General features: G+C 46.5%; 1 protein-coding gene across 1 annotated transcript in view; it reads right to left on the reverse strand.

Annotated features, from left to right (window-relative positions):
* The window catches only part of NINL (ninein like), an 87,376-nt gene that overhangs the window by 60,783 nt on the left and 5,205 nt on the right, over positions 1 to 21,388 (reverse strand). The window lies entirely within an intron of this gene.

A 21,388-nucleotide genomic window follows, 5' to 3' on the forward strand; every position in this document is an offset into this window, starting at 1 on the left:
TTGTTCTATGGACCACCAAGAGTTTGTTCTGAAGCATTAGCTTGTAACGTTCTCCGAGACGGACTTGTACGGGCAAGTCTCCTGCACCTGTAAGGAGAACAATTTATAGTCTGGGGACATTCTCCTTAGAAATTATGTATGCTGTGATAAGGAAACGCTTTAGAAAATGCAACAAAATGCGAGTGTGAACTAGAGGTGTACGGTTACACATACTATATACTAATCCCATATACAAGCCTTTATACGGCTGGATTAGAGGTGATCACACTAGACATGGTCACTACAGGACATGAAGACGACCAACTCAACAGCCAACCTCTAAAACTTCAATACAAACAAAAACTATAAACCTGGGTTTACACAGCGCTTTTCTCCACAAAAACGCATACAAAAAAGTGTGCAATTTTTATATTGGTAACGTGCAGTTTTCAGGGTTTTTTTCAGATATGTGTTTTTAAATACATAAAATCACATGTATTTGGGGCAGCACGGTGGCTCAGTGGCTAGCACTGCAGTCTTGCAGCACTGGAGCTCTGGGTTCAAATCCCGCCAGGAACAACATCTGCAAGGAGTTTGTATGTTCTCCCCGTGTTTGCGTGGATTTCCTCCCATACTCCAAAGACATACTGATAGGGGCTCACAATCTACATAAAAAATCTCATGCATCTTTGAGGAGAAAAGCATTGTGTAAACCCAACCTTCAACATTTTCTTTTTCCTAAAATTTTCTATGCCCCTTCTGTCTCCTTCTTCATTACCATGACATTTATATATGATATAGAATATATTTTGTATATTCCATCAAGGTCTTGGCCCCAGGTAATCAATCACTTGTAACCTATGGTGGAATGTTGACGTAAGTGTTCAATTTTGCTGCAGCGCCACCATCAGGAAAATAAGATATTATACTGTGTTAATTGAAATCCATAGGTTTTCTGCTACCGGCATAACTAGAGTGGTTGCAACTGTGGCTTGGCTCAGAAGCCAAAGGGCCCTACAGGTCACCTTGAAAACATTGGGGCTGGATAGACTTCTTTGCTCTCCTTTCTAATTTCCTTTGATAGCCGATAGTAGTGCTTGTAAACATAGGTCCCCTGTCCTTTGGTAAGTTTGAGTGAGTATATTTATGCTACACGCCATTCCACTGTCAGAAAGGGAAAAAAAAACTCTATAGTAGCATAAAAAATAGCAGTTGGTGACCAGTGTACAGTATAGTCAAGGAAGGATTAAGTGGGCAAGGCAGTGGTATAAAAAGGGACATGTGTGGGGCACCGACGGGATGGGAGTGAAGGGAAGCTTGTGTGCACAAACATGTTGTGAATAAGTCTTCACATCAGTCTGGGCCCAGAGAGTGACCTATGGTGGAATGTTGGGCCCCCATCACCTGTCTACCCCATACCCACCGACACCCACACGCCCCAAACAAGAACGAGGAGACCCTAAAGACACTCTAACCCCCCAACCCACAGACCCCGTACCCACCCCCTCCACCACCCCAACTTTCTTTTTGCTTTGGCAACACCAAATGTTTTATTCTTTGGTAATGCTAATAAAGATAAGTTGTATCTCGTTGTTGTATCTTGTATCTGAGTGAAGGAAGGGGAAATGTATATGTTGCTACAATGTATGGATGGGACATGTCTGATAGCTGTTAAAAGAAGTTGCACAGGGGGACCCAAGTTGAGTTTGTGCACCAGGTTCTGTGAGCCTAAGGCCGGGTTCACACGGGGTTTTTTGTCCGGAACCTGAGGCGGAGGCTGCTTCAGGTTCCGGACCAAAAGACGGGAATGCAAAATTTTGACCAGGAATGCTTCCAGACTAAAAAGGTAGTTGAGGAGTTTGGCACACACTAAACCACCTGGCTTCTTTGCAATGACTTGTAAATTAGTTTATCTACAATTGAATTAGCACCCTGGCTTAATAATGACATGCATGCTAGGCTGTGGGATGGAATTGGAATTACCATACACATTAGACACACAGCAAGACATTGGCCAACAACCAAAACCAGACACAACAATGAACAAAATTCGGAACTATACAAACTACAATATATATCTAATTCAATCACAATAACCTATGTTTAGAAATCTTCATCAATATTGGGGGGACTGATTCCCAGCAACCCCATAAACCAGCAGCAGCGCTATGGTAAGTGCTCTAGCCTTTGTAATATATAGCTGGCACTGTGCCATACATTATATACTGGCTGCGTCTCATAACACAATACACACCAATGAGACTGCAAAAAGAGCAAATTACTCACAGTCGACTAAGAATCAGCTGATCAGTGGGGGTGCCAGGAGACAGCTAGATACTGATCAGATAGCAAACTTCCTAAAAACTCCCTTAAGTCACCTCTTTATTTAAAAATAGATCATTAAACAACATTTTACACGTCCTGTGACCGAACGTCTTACAAGTTGTAGGGATGTACACACTGCCCACTGTGGCACGCATGATGGGAATGTTTTCTCTGTAATTCCACTTCTATTCCTAGCAATTTTTTACATCCTGCTAGGTCAGCACATTTTTTCCATACTGCAATGCCCGAAATTGACATAGCAAAGTAGCAGAAAACCACAAACCTAATATAATACCAGTTTTCTAGAGAAAAAAAAATAAAATAAGTGGGGGTTGGCAAAGTTTAAAAATATCTCTTTTCTCTTCCCATACACATACAAACCGGGATATGCTAAATGTGTACGCGCCCTCTACAGTACACAGCATCAGGACATGGGGCTACTTGGTGGGGGGTACTAAAGGGAGGTATGGTGTCCTATAGGGCATCGCTAATAATGGATTTGTTTCTGGGTAAGTCATTTCATAAACTTTTCAGCTAAATACGGAAGAAAACCGCAAAAATTGGTGACATTTCTTAATTCTTTTGTATGTCAATGAACGGGGCTCTTGGACATGTTGGGTACGATTTGTGGATCCAGATGTACAAAGAAGATAAAGCTACAGATATAATGTCTATACGGACCCAAGTGAATGAGGTCTCTTTCAAAATTCTAATTTGCATATTGACAAAAAGAGTGATACCTTGACAATGGAAGCACTGATTCACTAGGGGAACACCTTTTGATTCAGGAGACCGTAACCTATCTGCGGGACTGGATTGATGTGCTGGGTTCTGTTGACAGGCTCCCTTTCAGCAGCATAGGTGTGTAAACATGGCCATATATCAAACCTGACGATATCAGTATGACCGGTAGACCCTATAACCAACGTGTCTATTGGTATCCCAACTCTTAGCAGATGCCAGGTGAAGGAAGGGACAGTCATGTTGGATTTCAATATGCCCAATCGGTTTGTTCTCAAGGCTTACTCTATGCATTATTATCTCAGCTTGGTATGCATGTCCATGGCGGTGTCAGTAGGAATAGATGTTAGCTGAGTAGTTGTAAGTCATCTAATAGCCAGCTTAATAATAGTGTCCCCAGGAAGGTGAGCTACAAATAATATACCCTGCACAATGATGGGAAATATTTCATGGCCGAGCACTGATACGGTCAGATGAATGTGACCGCAGGTCTGTAAACACGAGGTGCAGGCTATCCGGATATAGTTGTGTAATGTTAGTCAATATTCAGCTCATCGTAGAACAATTGTTGTGACCGCCCTCCTGAGCAGGCTTCAACTTGTCCAATGGTTTGTTTGGTAAGAAAATCTTCATCTTAATTCACATTCTTGAACCTCTACATAGCTGCCACACGTCACATTGCTCCGTATATTAAGTCCGCATGGATGATTTCCTAAACTACACTCATTGGGGCAGATTTAGTATGTCTTGTAAGCCAGTTTTTCACAATTTTTTTCTTTTTGCACAAATCTTTTTTGTGCAAAAAATTTGTAATTTTTTTTTCTTGACAATTTCTGAAAAAGGAGGCTTAACAGGGTCTGCAGGGGGCAGGGCCACAAGCCCCACCAGATTTATTATCATTTATGACATAAATCTGGATACATGATGCTGGAAATCTACGGTATCTATAAACTGGCAGTCCCCCCAGAGACATGGCATGTCGAAAGGGGCACCAGATGCATGGCACTGAAAACACCAGTCTTTATAAATCGCCCCTATTAACAAAAGAAAACAGAAATGTTGGATTTGGCATGCAGTTATGTTAGATATGTCAGAAATGTAAATTATTACAGGCATGGTCCAACTAGACACTAGGTCTTGATACAATAAGGCATAAAATTGTTTCCTGCACTGCTCATATACCCAGATGCCGGGTGTGTAAAGATGACGGCGGTTCGAGAGCTGGGCGGCCACCATAGCCGCCAGGTGTCTGCTGTTTTATCCAGCAGACACCCAGCGCTAAAGCCCGCGATCAGTGCCTGAATCGATCACAGGCTTTAACCGCTCTGGCGCCTCAGTCAAAGATGACCGAGGCACCATTTTACTGGCGCATGGGTGCTGCCATTTTTCCAGGGGTTGCCGGCACCCAGCAAGCTTGTGAAGGCTCCAATGCCTATCATTCAATATGTTCTATTGCAGGCTACTCTATGTAGCCTGCAATAGAACCGCTGGTATCTTGCAATGCATTGCATTGCATTAGCATTGTAATGCATTGCATTAGTGATCTGACCCCCTGAGGTTCAAGACCCCTAGGGGGTCTAATTAAAAATAAATAATAAATTTAAATGATAAAAGTTCAAATCACCCCCCCCCCCTTCAGAATTCATATATACCGTATTTTTCGGACTATAAGACGCTGTACATGAGACCCGATAGCTATGGCAATCTCTCTGTGAGAGATAATGTCCCACAGAGAGCTAAAAAAGTGCCCATGATACCTGTACTAAGATGTCGGGTCTAAAAGATGGCCGGCGCTCCTGCAGAGCGGTTACCATAGCTAGCGTGTCTCCGCTGTACATGAGACCCGATGGCTATTGCAATCTCTCTGTAAGAGCGGCCAGAAACTTTTACCTGTAATGTTGCAGGCCAGCTCCCGCAGAGCCGACCTGTTCCTGTGCCACGCGGCTCTGAAACTCAGGAACAGGTCGGCTCTGCGGGAGCTGGCCTGCAACATTACAGGTAAAAGTTTCTGGCCACTCTTACAGAGAGATTGCAATAGCCATCGGGTCTCATGTACAGCGGAGACACGCTAGCTATGGTAACCGCTCTGCAGGAGCGCCGGCCATCTTTTAGACCCGACATCTTAGTACAGGTATCATGGGCACTTTTTTAGCTCTCTGTGGGACATTATCTCTCACAGAGAGATTGCCATAGCTATCGGGTCTCATGTACAGCAGAGACCTGTTAGCTATGGCAAACGCTCTGCAGGAAGGGCCTTCATAGTACGATAATATAGTGAGCTTCTCCCATAGACTGCAATACAGTTGTATTGCAGTCTATGGGACTTGCAATCAAATGATTGCAGGTTCAAACCCCCTAGGTGGGTGAAAATAAAATATTAAAAAATTTTTTTTATAGCTATGAAAAAAAATATATATAAAAAAAAAAATTCAAATCACCCCCATATCCCTAGAATACATATAAAACAAAAACATTACTGTGAAACACAAACACATTAGGAATCCCTGTGTCCAAAAACCCCTGATCTACAAACTTATGAAAATATTTTTCTCGTATGGTGACTGCTGTAGCAGAGGAAAAATTGGTACTATTCCGTTATCGGGCCAGCAGAGCTGTTCAGCACCAGCATCGGGACATGCTGAACTGCTGACTGCTGGCCCGATGCTGGCTGGCACTGGAGCTGTGTAAAGGAGCAGCGGATCACATGGTTCCCTGATGATTAGAAGAGTTTCCATACTTAAAGCTTAAAGTCCCTAATGGTTGTTAATGCTGCTGTTGAGTTCTGTTTACATTGGTGAAATAATATGTTCTGTTATTAAATATTTTACAAATTTTTTGCTTCAAATTTTTTTTTCCTATTTTCCTCCTCTAAAACCTTAGTGCGTCTTATGGTCCGGTGCGTCTTATAGTCCGAAAAATACGGTAAGTACTTAAATACTGTGAAACAAATACAAATTAAATATCCCTGTGTCCGAAAATGCCCACCTAATAAAAATTTGAATAAAAAGTGATCAAAGGGCAACATGGTGGCTCAGTGGTTAGCACTGCAGCTTGCAGCGCTGGAGTCCTGCCAAGGACAACATCTGCAAGGAGTCTGTATGTTCTACCCATGTTTGCGTGGGTTTCCTCCCACACTCCAAAGATGTACTGATAGGAAAAGAAAAAAAAAGTGAAAACGTTTTAGAGCTAGAATCTAATTTGTTGGGGGGTTTTTTCACAGATGTTTCAGGCACTTCAGTGAGATTTGTGAATTTTTTTTTTAATTTTATTACCTTTTTTTTGAGGATTGTATTACTAAGTTATCCACGTTGTAGCACATGAACGGAAATGTCGCAGGAAAAATTGCTGTGTTTTACAGTATGGGCAAAGTGGATGGGATTCTAGCGAATCTCATGCCCACTTTGCAGTAAAAACCATCTGTGCGGACACAGTGCGATTTCCAAAACCGGTGCGGTCTTGGAAATCACAACATGTCAATTATACCTACAGAAACGCTGGTGGTTTATAATTGTAATTGGCTAGGCTACATGGGACAACCCGCAGCAATAAAGCGCTGCAGGAAAAAACATGGCGGCAAAGCATCGCGATTCTTCCCGCAGCACTTTAGACAGAAAGTTTGCAGAGTTTTCCTCCGCGGACTTTCTGGTACAATTATACCTATGGAAACGCCGGAGGTTTCCCCATAGGTATAATTGACATGCTGCGATTTCCAAAACCGCACCGGTTTTGGAAACCACAGCTTGTCCGCATGGCGATTTTAACTGCAAAGTTGACATGAGATTCGCTAGAATCCGATCCACTTTGCCCATACTGTAAAACGCTGCGATTTTTCCTGCGGCGTTTCTGTTCCGTGGGGCCCCACTCTAAAGTAACACTTGCCACAACAAAGAGATTCATAAGACACTGCAATCCTTAAAATAAATAAATAAATAAATTAATTAATTAAAAAATATATTTCCCAACTCTCACCGAAGTGCCCAAAACACCTGTGGAAAAAAAAACAACCAATTAGATTTCAGCTTTTACGTTTTTAGTTTCTGGACTGGTTGCTTTAGGAAATTACACTTGTTTTGCTCTTTGCATGTGATACCATGTGTCCTCAAAAAATAACAATAAACCATGTGCAAATGTCAGAAGGATTTTCTTAAAGGGATCCTATCATTTAAATGGAATTTTTTGTCCCTAACACGTAGGAATAGCCTTAAGAAAGGCTATTCGTCTCCTACCTTTAGATATCTTCTCCGGGCCGCCGTTCGGTAGAAATTCTGGTTTTCGTCAGTATACAAATGAGTTCTCTCGCAGCACGGGGGCGCAGTGCTCAAACAGCACTAGGGACACCCCCCAATGCTGCTAGAGAAATCTCCAGCGCTGCCTCCACCTTTTTCAGGAACTTATTTGCGTCTTCTTCCGGGGGCTGGCTTCAAACTTCTAGGTCTCGGGCCTAGCTGACTCCGCATGCCCGCAGGCCACAAGAAAATGGCCTCTTGCACAGTATTGTAAGCGGCCATCTTCTTGTGGCTGGCAGGCATGCACCGTCGGCTGCCCGAGGCCTAGAAGTTTGAAGCCACCGCCAGAAGAAGATGCGAAGAAGACCCGGTGCTGGAGAGTTCTCTCGCAGCATTGGGGACACCTCCAGTGCTGTTTGAGCGCTGAGGACCACCCCCAGTGCTGCGAAAGAACTTACATGCATACCGACAAAAATTTGATTTCTACCGAATGGCGGAGCGGAGAAGACATCTAAAGGTAGGAGACGAATAGCCTTTCTTAAGGCTATTCCTACGTCTTAGAGACAAAAAATTCGATTTTAATTATAGGATTATGCAAATATACAGAAAAGACCCCAAAATGCCAAGAATTACCATTTGTAAGATATCTGGTCATATTATTTTAGTCACTTTTAAAACTGTACAAAAGCCCTGCAAAATCACCATGTGTGAACAAGACCTGACTCCACATGTATACTTTTTACGTGGTGCATGCATGAGACAGACGATTTCTGGTTATAGTTAATCTAGGCTGTTTACAATAAAAAAAACACCATTCCACCGACGCATCTGTCAGCTTCTGTCTTATCTGTTTTAACAAAGCCCAGAGCTTCCCGTAAAAAAGCTGACCTGCAGCTTCTCTCTACTGAACACCACAGATTGGGAGTTCCAGCTCTCAATACCGTGCACAGACAGTCAGTCATTCTCCAGTTAAAGCTCCGTCAGAAAAATTGCATTCAGATGTATTTTTTGATGTGCATTTTTTATTTTATTTTAATGGTGAATCATTTACTTTTCACCCGTAAAACTCAGCATGCACTTGCTTTTGACTGTCTGAATACAACCAAAGGGACATGTTGCCGCTCACGGAAATAAGAAGTGAGCTGCCCTTTCTTTAGGCGGATTCTGCGGCTGATTCAGCCCCGGTGTCCGCCTCACGGCAGCACCCTCTGGACTAGGCCCATTCATTTGAGCATACTCTGGAGCAGGAAGTCGCGACTGTTGGAAGCTGCGACAGTCATGGCAGGCGCATTTTGGCCCTATTCTGAGGCGGCTTCCCGCGTCAAAATCAGGACCAAAATACGCTTAACCATGCCCCGTGTGAACTAGCCCTTATAGTTTCAAAAGTATTTATGGTATACACAGCAAAAAAGTAGAATGTACAAGTAGAAAAATGGCAATAGTGTAAACAGTCAATAATGCAAAATATACAGAATAGAATAATGCAAACTTAAACATTACAGCATGGACAGCACTCCAGGTAGTTGAGCTTGCTTGTTAGTTTTATTTTATTCCATGTTAGACCAATAGATCATATACAGGATGTAGATATTGTTAGAGCAAGAGGCCAAAAGCAATGTTTCGGGCTGCGGGAGCCCTTCTTCAGGCGTTAGAATCTGAATAAGAAGGTGTGATGGCTGCCACATATCTAGCACAAATATATTTCTTATGGGCCCAGGAGAACTGATCCTGGTAAGGAACCCAAGGATGGGGGAGATGTATGTCTTTCCTTAGCAAGCTCTGGACAGCTTCTTATTCAGATTCTGACACCTAAGGAAGGACTCTCGCAGCCCGAAACGTTACTCTCGGCTCTTTGGTCTAACAATATCTACATCCTGTATATGATATATTGGTCTAACATGAAATAAAACTAACAAGCAAGCTCAACTACTCAGAGTGCTGTCCATCATTTAAAACAAGCCTCTATTTAAATTGGTGGGTTCTGGTCAGCCACTGGTGGACTAAGTGCACCCCTCTGCAAGCTAAGGAGAGTGCTGCCCACATGAATATTGTATTAAACATTGCAGCTGACAAAGTAAAAGGGGTGAAAAGGTGCAAAACCAGGAACAAACACAAAGGAATAAAGGAAGGGGTCAACAGCGCCAAGAAGCATAGGTCGGGGAGGGAGAACCGTGCCTAGGGGAAAAAAACAAAATAAAAACATAATACTCGCACACAGTTACAGTATGATAGGCCCGGGATATTGGACTTGTTGAAATGCAAGCGGGTATTGGAAATAGTGGAATTAATTTTTACATAGAGCATGATCAAGTGTACATGGCCAATAACCTCCTTCAAAAAATACTTTGGTTTTTCCAATTGGAAGCAATATGGATTCTGTCTACCATCAATATAAACTGAATCTGTTTGTATTGTGCATTCGGAAAAGTAGTTGGCTTAAGACAGAGAAGAAATAGTATTGGCAGTCCTAGGAGTCCTTGAGCCATCCTATGGATTGACGTCCGAAAGCGATGAGCTAGAGGGCAGGTCCGCCGGATAAAAAGAGTATATCCCAGAGCATAACAACCTCAAAAACAAAGGGGGAAAACTGTGGCGTAAAAACAATACAATCTAGAGGGGACCAAATATGTTGTATGAAGAATCTTCAGAGAAGGCTCCATAAGGGTAACCTGCCAATTGCCCTTGCTGATAAAGGTGCAACAATCGGTCCACTAAGCTGGGGTAAGGGAGGTCTCCAGGTCCTGTTCCCAGGCTATCATAAAGTCTGTGAATATACCCTTATAACACTGTAGAATCCCTTTAAATCAACACAACCCTGTACTCAGTCAAACCACAAAATGTTCCTGTTCTGCCGCACAGTGACAATAAGGCAGTCTTGTCCAATGTACACGTTATTTGTCCTCCATAGTATAAATATCCCTGTGGGATCATGAAGGACAGATACCGACATAAACAGTGAATACCTGTGGTTCCATTAATATAATATCCCTACACGCCTCTACTCATCATGTAAAGAAGCTGACAGCCAGACAATAGAAGAGGACAGACCTGGGTAAACAGTGACATTCCTTCGGCTGGCTTATGAAATCCCGGACCCGCAGCCAATATTTGTATCCATTCTGAATCCACAAAATGACAACAGCAGAAATAAGTGCATGCAGCAAAAAGCTGGACTTTGCTAACACAAGTAGCGACCATGTGCCCGAGCTGTGTACCTTAAAGGGATCCTGTCAGGAAAATTTAGATACAAAACCATCACCTACCTGTTAAATAGTATGGTAACAGGATGACAATGATGTCCCTCAAGATTCTGGCCAATGCAGCATAACAAAGAAAAACAACTTTGATAACAATGTGCGCTATATCCAAATGACCGGAGCTCCTTGGAAGAGTCACATTGACCAGTCTTTCACTAACATCTCATGAGCCTAAAACTTCATCACTGGACACCTCCAGCGGTATCTGGTCTTAAAGAGAGTCTGTCACCAGAATGAAGCAAATGAAACCATCAACACAGTTAGATAGGTCAGACTCGTTGGAATGAAAATTTGTGTCTCCGTTGCAGAGATATTTATATATTTCATAAAATGCAAATACGCAGTTTGGAGCATTGAGGGCGGCTCCATTGCTCCAAACTGCTCTGCTCCCTTCTTAGCACCGGCTTTCAGTCGCGGCTACCCTGTTTTTGGATCGGAACCTGAGGCGGCCACCGCCTCAGGTTCTGATCCAAAAAATCCTGTGTGAACTTACCCTTAGAGTGACAATGCCTTGACAACCACTCCTTTGAGAAGACTCCCCTCTTAAAGACTGATTTATTTTTCAGTGACCGATTTTTCTTCTACTATACTCTATTGGAACTACCTCTCCGTAAGCCGACCACCCCCTTATCCTACCAAAGATCACTTTCTAGAGCAAATTTTTCAGTGGGAACCCCTTTGACACTCACGGACACCCAGGGCACCCGGAATGAGACAAGGTGACATCTAGGTGAAGATGATTGATGGAGCCATCTTGTACTAGGAAATGTGAAGGTCACCCAGGGAGTAAGAAAAAGTTGGTGACCCCTATGGTTATGTGTTTGGGCTGGAGTGACCTGTATACAGACCATGGCTGTTTTATTAGTCCCAGTCTACGCCTGTGTAATATGATGATGTTCTGGTTCTATCTAATACACAGTCCAGTCACATTAATGTGACCACCTGTCAAAATCTAGAATAACCACCTTTCACAGAGTGGACCGCTGCGAGACGTGCAGGAAGAGAGGGGATGTTGTGATGATGTTCACTGGGTTGATGAGCCATGCCGACTCCAGTACCGTTGCCAGCTGCGCTAGGTTACGCGGTTGAGCATCCATGGCGCGAAGAACCCGATCGAGCTGGTCCCACAGATTCTCGATTGGGTTCAAGTCCAGGGAATTTGCTGGCCAAGGGAGTATGGTAAAATCATCCTGGTGCTCCTTGAACTACGCACGTACACTGCGAGCTTTATGACACGTAGCATTGTCCTGCTGGTAGATGCCATCATCCTGAGGAAAAACAATTCGCATGTAGGGGTGAACATGGTCCGCAAGGATAGATGCATACTTGTGGTGATCCATCGTGCCTTCCACAATGATGAGTGCACCCAGATGGCTGATGACACGTGTCTTCTGCGATCGTTGACGTCAAAAGTAGGCAGTGGTCACATTAATATGACTGGACTGTGTAGAATGAAGCATAAAATACATGATTTTGGCTCATTCATTATTATTTGGGGCACTGTACGTGTTTGCTGATTCCATTAGACACTTTAACCTGCATTCTGTGTAATTCTTTCTTAGAAGACACCCCTATAAAAGACCATTTTTCTCAGCAAATTTGTGTGGTCGGCTCAAAGAGGTTTCAATGTACCGTAGTTTGCATTGGGTGTTGTAAAGGTCCTTTAAACAAGTGTTCATTGAAATCGCCCCATATAAATGGACCCAACTACTTTAGGCCTTGGAATATTATCACATTGGTTTTAGTAAGACATTCTCGAGGCAATGCCTTGGATGTTGTTTTACACAATGAAAGCCAGGTGGATCTCCTCACAGAGTATGGGAGGATCTGGATAGAGATAATGGCTACCCCGGGGGCCTGAATATAGTTGTGATTTATACAGAAATTCCCTGCTAACTATGAAGTAGAAGAATTCATTCACATTGCAGAAGTCCGGCTCATCGACTCATATTTTGCTATCTATTATTTGTCATTTGAGGATCCATAGGAACAAGACAGACCTACGTGATAAACCAAAAACCAAAGAGGCTTCAAGAAAAAAACAACACTTTAACCACAGGGTATGTGTCACTATAAATAACAAAGGACCCAAGAAATTCGGCTTTTACAAAGGGTATTGTATAATCTCTTTAGTTCAGGAGGTTGTCATGGAATTTCCAGTCAGAAAGATGTGGACTGGAGGTCGGTGGCCATTGTCTTCACAGGCTGTTAATACATAAGCCCTTCTAATTCACAGCCTGAACTCCTGGGCTGCAGAGAAATGACACCGAATAGTGCGAGGATTCCCATTGTACTGTGCGTTTCTGGTTTCAGCCTGTCATCCAAGACCAACATCTCTGCAACTCAGTCACACTACATCAAAGCTAATAAAGTCATAAAGCCGGGAATGGAGGAAACCGGGACCAGGACATAATGTCACTAGGCCGCCGCATGTTCACCATGGCACTGGTGGACAAAAAGATGGCGGCAGAAAAAGCATAAAATATTACTTTTAGAATTAGAATTCATTTTACTATTTACCAATTATCTATATAATGAAATCTACCAAGGATAGAAAAGACAACAGCCCTGTGTCTATATTATAGCCATGTCTAAAGGGATGTATAATGAGTAGAGTTGAGCAAACAGTAAAATGTTCGAGGTTCGATATTCGTTTCGAGTAGCCCCTCAATATTCGACTACTCGAATCGAATATCGAACCCTATTATAGTCTATGGGGGGGAAATGCTCGTTTCAGGGGTAGACAACGTTCGATCAAATTATACTTACCAAGTCCACGAGTGAGGGTCGGGCTGGATCCTCTGAGAAGTCTTCTCCGTGCAGCGTCCCCGCGGCGTCTTCCGGCTCTTCATTCACTCTGCCAGGCATCGGGCCTGGGCAGAGCCGACTACGCATGCCTGCACTACAAGAGGACATGCGCAGTCGGCTCTGCCCAGGACCGATGCCTGGCAGAGTGAATGAAGAGCCGGAAGACGCCGCGGGGAAGCTGCACGGAGAAGACTTCTAAAGGTAGGAGAAGAACCAGCGTTGATTGGCCGACTGTATAGCATTCGGCCATTCAATGCTGGTTCTGCATCGAACTTTTACATTCGAACAGCGAGTGGCACTCGATCGAGTAGGAGTATTTTGAATACCGTAGTATTCAATCGAATACCTACTCGATCGAGTAATACTCGCTCATCTCTAATAATGAGGAATTCTAAAAAGCAGATTACAGGGGGGCGTGGCCTAGCGATGTTCCTGTGAAGTCGCGCTTCACTTCGGCTCCCACCCGACAGTTCTCCCGTGCCCTTGCCTGCACCGACCGGCCGCTGAGACTACACACCATGGGCAGATCCAGGAAGGGTCCCGCCCGCTCCTCTTCTTTTTCTCGGCTTTTCGGTCCTGCGGCTGCAGCCGACGGGGCTTCCAAGATGGCGCCCGCCATGTGCGCAGACACGCAGGGCCTACAGCGCAGCGCTGCTGCTTTGGCTTCCCAGCAGCAGGGGGCCCCTGACGGATCTCTACCCGGCTCCCTGGCTTCCACTCCACTCCTGCCGACCCATCATACTTCCCTCCTGTGTACCCCACCGACAGCCTCTCCTCCAGGTACGGCTCCAAAGGCCATGGATGCAGCCTCCCCCCTTCCTCAAGCCCCTATCTTGGCCTCGGACTTAGACTGGCCCTCACTCCCTGCTTCTCCTGTCCAGGCCCCTGCTGACAAGGACGTGGACTCCTCTGCTCCCCTGGCCCAGGCCTCTGCCTCCTTGGATACACACCATGTGCTGCCTCCACGGCCTTCCTTGTCATGGCCAGCTCCTGCTTCTGTCCCTTCTCCTGCAAATTCCCTGGGCCTTCCTGCTGTTTCCCCTGACAACCAGCCCTTAGGACCTCTCCCGGCCTCCCGTCACCCTACACTGGACTCTGCTGACCCTGTTACCCCCATGGGTGATGCCCTAAGTGAGCTACGCCGCCTGAGTGCTACTATCAGTGCTATTCCTACCAAAGCCGACATGGAATCTTATGTGCTGAGATTGGAGCAATCCTACAAGGCCGAATTGGCGGCTGTTTCCTCCTCTGTTAAGCGCTTGGAACAACGTGTATCAGCAGTTGAGGCCTCGTCCTCCTCCACCTCTGTTGTATTGGATTCCCACGCTGACGTCCTGCAGACTCATGCCACCCAGCTCCAGCGCCTTTCTGATGCTTTGGATGACTTGGAAAATCGTAATAGGCGCAATTATATCCGAGTCAGAGGTCTCCCGGAGTCAGTTGATCCCAGACGCCTGGAAGAGACTCTCTGTGCTATCTTCAACTCCCTGCTGGGCGTTTCACCGGACTCCCTTCTGGAATTGGATCGTGCTCATAGAGCTCTTGGCCCCCGTGTCCCTGACCCGGACAACCCACAGGACGTTATCTGTCGTGTTCACCGCTACCGACTCAAGGAGCAGATCATGCGGAAGGCTAGAGACTCCGGCCAGGTTCTCTTCCAAGATCACCCGATCCAGCTTATGCCTGATCTCTCCCGTGTTACACTTGCTAAGCGGAGAGCCCTGAAGCCCCTCTTGGATGTTTTGGTGCGCAAGCACATTCCTTATTCCTGGGGTTTCCCATTCCGTCTGCAGGTCCGGAGAGATGGACGTCTTCTTACTCTGCACCATCCAGATGAGATCCCAGCCTTCATGTTGGCCCTCCACCTCCCTCCTGTGGACATCCCCAGCTGGCCAACACCCGGGGGCGCTCCTGCTACCTACCCGCGCACAGCTCTACCACGGAGGGCCCGACCCCGCCAGCGCCCCCGCGACAGGTTTCCCGATCCGGGTCCCTCCGGGCGCGACGCTCCTCCAACCTGAAATGGCCCTCCTTGATTTCTTCGTTTGACTTGTTGCTACCTGATTTATTACATGCCTTTACGGTTGTTTTAGGCCTGGCCGGTCGTTAGTGAATTATTCTGACCACTGTTTATCTGGGTTTTTTTTGTTTTTTTTTCTTACTGTTTTTGTGGCACGGGGTCTTCGGGGGGAGCCGCAGTCCTTCATTTCCCTTTTTCTGTTTTCCTTGTTTTGTGCTTGGCTCTTCTCCCCCCGGGGTCCTCGCGTTAGTGTGTAACGCGATTTTTGGTGCGTTTGTCACCCTTCCCCACCTTTTCGAAGGAGGCCTCCCCTCCCCCACTTTGTGGTATTTGTTCTGACTGTTCTCTTTTCCGTTCTCTCTTTTTTATTGCTTCTACTCTCTGCTGTTCTTTGCCCTCGCTCTAGGCCCTTTTCTTGTCTTTGTCTCCCCCTGTCTGTCCGTCCCCTACTGTTCTTTTCCTTTATTTCCCTCCTGAGATGGCCTCAACTACTTTTTGCTCCCTTAACGCTAGGGGCCTTAATACCCCACAGAAAAGGAATCAGATTCTTTATCAGTCTCATAAATCTCATTCTCACATTCTCATTTTGCAGGAGACACACTTCCGGAGGGGCCATGTTCCTTCACTCCATAATCGCTACTACCCGACGTGGTTCCACAGCGCCAACCCATCTGCTAAATCGAAAGGGGTCTCTATTGCCCTTCATCGTTCACTCCACCATGAGGTACTGGGTTCGGTTCTTGATCCGGAGGGCAGGTACGTTTTCTTGAAGCTACGTATTGGCAGCTCTGTTGTGACTGTGGCGGGGTGTTATCTTCCCAATCGGCGGCAGATGGTTTACTGTAGGTCTCTCCTTGCCAGGTTAGCAGACTTCTGTGAGGGGGTTGTGATCCTAGGGGGTGACTTTAATTTTGTTCTTGACCCATCTATTGACTCCCTTCCCCAGCGTACCCCCGGTGCTCCTGCCCAACTCAGAAAGCTTAAAGCCTCTTTACTTTCCCACCGGTTAGTGGACATTTGGAGAATCCTTAACCCCCAGGGTCGGGACTATACGTATCTTTCTCCTGCGCATGGTTCCTATGGCCGACTCGACTTCTTCCTTGTTAGCCATCACGCTCTCTCCTGGTCCCCATCGGCATGGATTGGCTCCATTCTATGGTCAGATCATGCCCCTGTTTACATTTCCCTGCAGATCCCGGGATTTGTCCCTCGCCCCTTTACTTGGCGCCTTAACGACTCCCTCCTTAAAGACCCCACTTGCCTCGCCGATGTCCTTGCTACTATTCGGGGATTCGAACTCGATCATGCTCAGGATCCTACTCCCCTTCCTGTGCGTTGGGAGGCGCTCAAATGCGTGCTTCGGGGAGTTCTTATTAAGCACGGCTCTCGCCTTAAGAAGGAGCGTTCAGCCTGGATCTCTTCCCGCTTGGCGCTGATCCACTCCCTAGAACTCGCCCATAAGAGCTCCCCTGATACTTCTTCTTTCACTGAGCTCCTCAATGCACGGGAGGAGTTGCGTACCTTCCTAGATGAACTATATGTAGTGAGTCGTGACAAACAGCGGCGACATTATTATGAATTCGCAAACAAATGCAGTGCATCTTTAGCTAAGCGCCTACACCCTCGGGCGGCTGGAACATATATCCCCCGTCTTAGAGACGGCTCTGGTCGCTTTCTTTATAATCCTGTCGACATTGCTAGCTCCTTTCGTTCCTTCTATCAATCTTTATATAATCTCACGGACGGCTCGACGGACCCAGACGAGGCCCTGCGTAAAATACGTGCTTACGTGCGAGCGACAGCCCTCCCTACTGTCTCATGTGAGGATCGAGTGGCCTTGGACTCCCCCTTTACTGAGGAGGAGCTTTCCTTGGCTATTCAGGCGGCCCCGTCGGGCAAATCTCCTGGCCCCGATGGCTTCACGCCACGCTTCTATAAGACTTGTAAGAACCAATTATCCTCATCCCTGCTCGCGGTGTTCAATAGTTTAAGCGCAGACACACCATTTGCCAGCCAATCCCTTTCTGCTCTAGTCTCGGTTATTCCCAAGCCAGGCCGGGATCCTACTCACTGCTCCAACTTCCGCCCGATCTCCCTCCTCAATGTAGACATCAAGCTATATGCTAAAATGCTGGCGAACCGCCTTTCTCCCCTGATGCCCCACCTTGTCCATACTGATCAGGTGGGCTTTATCCCTGGCCTAGAGGCCCGAGATAACCTTAACAAAACTTTGCTACTTGTACATGCGGCTCGATCCACTGCTTCTCCCCTCTGTTTGCTTTCTGTTGACGCTGAGAAGGCGTTCGACCGCGTCCATTGGGACTTCTTGAGAGCCTCCTTGGAGCAAATCGGGATTGGCCGAGTCTTCCTTCACAGGGTTCTGGCTCTGTACGGGGACTGCTCTGCACGGGTGCGTGCTAATGGCATTATTTCTGACGCTTTCCCGGTGCGCAACGGCACTCGGCAGGGTTGTCCCCTCTCTCCTCTTCTTTACGCCCTGGTGATGGAACACTTGGCGGTGGCCCTACGCGCCTCTCCTGACGTGGTGGGATTCCCGGTTGTATCCGCCCAGGTCAAGACGGCTCTTTATGCGGATGACTTACTTCTCTATGTTACTCAGCCTTCCCGCTCTTTCCCGGCCATCCTGACTGAATTTCGCCGGTTTGGCGAAGTCTCCAATTTTAAAGTTAATCTCACTAAAAGCGAGGCTCTTAATATTTCTCTCCCCCCGTCCGAAGTTGCCCTTCTAGTCTCTCAGTTTCCCTTCCGTTGGCAGGCCCGTGCGATCAAATACTTGGGGATTCAGGTCTCTTCTGACCCTAAAAAGTTAGTTGATCTCAATTATTTCCCTCTCCTGGAGCGGACTACTTCTGATCTGAATTCCTACGCCCCCCTCGGTCTGTCATGGTTTGGTCGCATTAACGTCCTAAAAATGGATGTCATTCCCCGCTTCCTCTACCTTTACCATGCACTGCCGATCCCGGTTCCTCGACGTTACTTTTCTGCTCTTCGTTCTCTTTTTGGCCGTTTTGTCTGGGGCTCCCCTCGAAGTCGGCTGCGTTTCCGTACCCTCACTCGGCGCAAAACTGCGGGAGGGGCAGGTTTGCCGGATCCTCTTCTCTATTATCGCGCGACGATTCTCCTTCGTCTTCTGGATTGGCGTTTTAGGCGTAGAGATAAACAATGGGTTTCCCTGGAGGCTTCTCTTGCTTCTGCTGATCTCCCTTCCATTCCTTGGATTCCTTCACACCTGCGCCCCGTTACCATCCGTTCTTCCCCTCTGGCTTCTCACTTCCTCTCCTTATGGGACAGACTCTGCCGTTCAACCGCTTTAGCAAGGATTCCTGGTCCTTTGAGTCCTTTATTTAGGAACCCGATGTTCTTACCGGGTGTCTCCGCCCGTCGCTTCTTAGGGTGGGATTCCTCTGTGTATGTCTGCTTGGGCTCTGTCTCGGGCTTCTCCCCCTCCCTCCCTCCATTCACTCATTTCCAGTCAGTTAACCCAGACGTCCCTCTCTCTTGGCTGGAGTACCACCAGCTTTCTGACTTCTGGCACAAGTGCTCGGTCCCCTCTCTCTTTTCTCTCCCCCTTACACCTCTGGAGACTTTGTTAAAGGGACCTGCTCCCCCCTCTCGGGCCCTCTCCCTCCTCTATGACATTCTACTGACCGCTGCTGCCTCGGGCCCGCCCCCTTACGTTAGGGCTTGGGACTCTGACTTGGGGGCGGGACTGTCTGCCGCTGATTGGGATCGCTGTTTTCTACTTTCACACAAGTTGCCTCTACCCTGTAGCGCCCAAGAGAAAAACTTTAAACTGCTGACCCGATGGTATCGGTGCCCCACTCTCCTCCATAAAATTTATCCCGCGGTCTCTGACCGGTGCTGGCGCTGTGGGGCTGCTGAGGGTTCTCTCTTGCATATTTGGTGGGATTGTGGGGGGATCCGGCCCTTTTGGTTGTCTGTGTTTTCCCTGTACAATAAGGTCTCTGGCCATTCTCCGACACCTTCTCCTCAGGTTGCTCTCCTCTCCCTTATTCCTGGCAAGCTTTCCAGTGTTAAAGGTGACCTCCTACGCCATTTTCTCACGGCCGCCAGGACGGTTATCCCCCGCCATTGGCGTAGCGCCACTCCCCCCTCTATGTTGGAATGGTTGCAGGAATTTGTCCTTATTCGTAGAATGGAGTATTTGGTAGCGATGGATCTACCCGATTCCTCCAAGTTTGATGCCCTCTGGCGGCCGTGGGTGGAGTTCCAGGAGTCCTCGGACTTCTCTGCTCTGTTTGCTTGATCTCCCTACTGTGTCTCTCCCCCGGTCTTTGCTGTCTGTCTCTCTTTAGTGGTTCTTGGTCTTTGTCTTTCCCCACCCCTTTGTGCAATTGTCTGACGTCTCTCCCCTCCCCATCTCATTCTGTCCCTAGTGCGTGGATTTAGCTTTGCTATTCTCTTATTCCCTTTCTCCCCTTCCTTTTGTCTTTCTTTTGTTCCGTCTCTCCGTCCTCTTCCTGTTTTCTAATTTGGTTTGTTGCTTTTATGAGGACTGTATTTCCCCTAAAGGGGCTTCCCCCTTACGTATACTTCATTCTGGGGCCCTGCGTGGCCCCCTGTTTCCTTTTGGGGTTCCCCTTCCCTCATTGTTGACTATATTTGTTTGTTTGTTGGTTCGTTTCTTGTTAAAACTCTCAATAAAAACTTGATTACACCTAAAAAGCAGATTACAGAGTCAAGATATGGATCCATAGAAACACTGTTTTTCCATTACCTTGAAGCCATACATTAGGGATGTACATTGCATGCATCTATTACCAAATGAGCGACACTGCCGTGCAATGTTATATAAGTTATTCCCTATAGGAAAGAAACCAGCGGATGAACCTGTATGTACAAAACTGTTAAGCAAGTGTGTAAAAACTGCTACATAATAAGGCTAGGTTCACATTTGCTTAAGAGTCTTGTCCTGCATAGAGGACTATTCTCTCTACTAGGTTTCAGTATAAAAACGTCAGAAACCCGGCAGGCCCCATTGTAGTCTATGGGGTCCACGGGTATCTGAAGGTAACTGCTCTTTTAACGGATGGTTCTCTGTCATTCGGGCCCCAGCAGTAGTCCAGCACTAGTGTGAACCTAGCCTAAAAATGCTTTCAGCTATTGAACAGTTATTTTTCTAAATTAACAAAATAAAGTGAATGAACAAAGAGAAATCTCAATCCCATCAATATTTGGTGTGACCTTTGCCCTTTGGAGGAGGAGTCTTGGAATGGATGATATAGTCCCCACGGAACCCTGATCTCAACATTATTCAGTCTGTCTGGGATAACGTAAAGAGACATAAGATCTGGGCTTAGTTCTCCAAGATGTTTGGAAAAACATTGCTGCTGAGTTGGGCTGGGTTCACACTACCGCCGCTGTCTGCCCCAGGATTTCCATCGTAAAACCCGGCGAAACTGGACAGGGGACAGCAGTTCAGATTTTCAGCAGTCACTATGACGGAGACTCCAACGCAGATGTGAATCCAGCCGAACACTTTACCGGAGTACACCGGTACATAGCAACTCACATTACGCAACAGCAATAACATCTGAAACTAAATGGAGTAAAGACTTTCAATCACTGCTAGACCACTGAACCATAGAAAACTGCCCTAGTGAATACCAGCCCAGCACACAGCACCTTTACTAGCTGGCAACAACAGGCAGGCAAGTTGACTATTAACTCTGACATCTTCGGAGTGGCCTACTCGGGGAGTAGCATATCAACCAGGGACAGAAATAGACTTGACAGGCTGGTTAGTAGTGCCAGCTCTGTACTGGGGAGCCCCCTGGACCCAGTACAGGTGGAGGGTGACAGAAGGATACTATCTGTGGTGAGCTCCATGCTCGAGAACAAATCCCACTCCATGTACGACACCGTGACGACAATTGTCAGCACTGTCAGTGACCGACTGCTTCACCCCAAGTGTGAGAAGGAGCGTTATCAAAAGTCTTCCCTCCCAGCCACAGTCAGGCGGTATAATCAACACCTGGCTAAGCGAAGAT

Source organism: Leptodactylus fuscus, chromosome 3 (assembly GCF_031893055.1).
Source record: "Leptodactylus fuscus isolate aLepFus1 chromosome 3, aLepFus1.hap2, whole genome shotgun sequence".
Lineage (NCBI taxonomy): Eukaryota > Metazoa > Chordata > Amphibia > Anura > Leptodactylidae > Leptodactylus > Leptodactylus fuscus.